The sequence below is a fragment of the Trachymyrmex septentrionalis genome, unplaced genomic scaffold, assembly GCF_001594115.1.
Source record: "Trachymyrmex septentrionalis isolate Tsep2-gDNA-1 unplaced genomic scaffold, Tsep1.0 scaffold115, whole genome shotgun sequence".
Classification (NCBI taxonomy): domain Eukaryota; kingdom Metazoa; phylum Arthropoda; class Insecta; order Hymenoptera; family Formicidae; genus Trachymyrmex; species Trachymyrmex septentrionalis.
In genome coordinates this window covers 314,639-315,320 of record NW_017304279.1, presented here as the reverse complement: position 1 = coordinate 315,320, position 682 = coordinate 314,639, and positions in this window count along the sequence as shown.

Sequence of the window (682 nt, the reverse complement as noted above, 5' to 3'; positions counted from 1 at the left end):
ACGGGGTGCCACATCGGAGGCTGCAATCCCCGCGGCGTATCGGCGCTGTAAATTTATCGCGGCGTTAAGCCGTTAATATTTGCCCGCCTTCTCGGCGGCCAGGCCTTAAATCAATGGGAAATATTCCTAATTGGAATATGGAAAAAGTTGGGCCGAGCGCCCGGTGACGACACGGTGGGAAAGGGGAAGCCCCTGGGGGAGAAAAAAGTCGCATTAAAGGATAAAAGAATATAAATTGTCCCGAGGAAGGGGACGGCGAGCCGAGAAAAAACGACAAGAAGTTTCCGATTAAAGTTCGGGATCGCGCACGGGACGTGTATTGAACTACAGATTGCGCAGCAGTTATTAATGACGCACGAAAGTTCGGCACTTTCGCGAGGGGTAGCCGATGCTAATTGCGACAACTGCGGCTATGCTGACACGAATGTACGAGTACAATTCGCGAATTGTGGTGCGAACGGGACAACTTTGCCGAAAACACGTCGATCGTAATGCAGCGGTATTAATTAGTATTTCATTAGCAATTAATTAGTATTTCATTAGCAGAATGAATACGATGGGCGAGCATATCTTTGCATTTTATATACACGCGAGACGAGCAATTTAATTTTCATATTTCTTTTTATTAAAACGAAGATTATTATGTCTTTCTTTCTAATTATAAAATTTAATTTAGGCATCA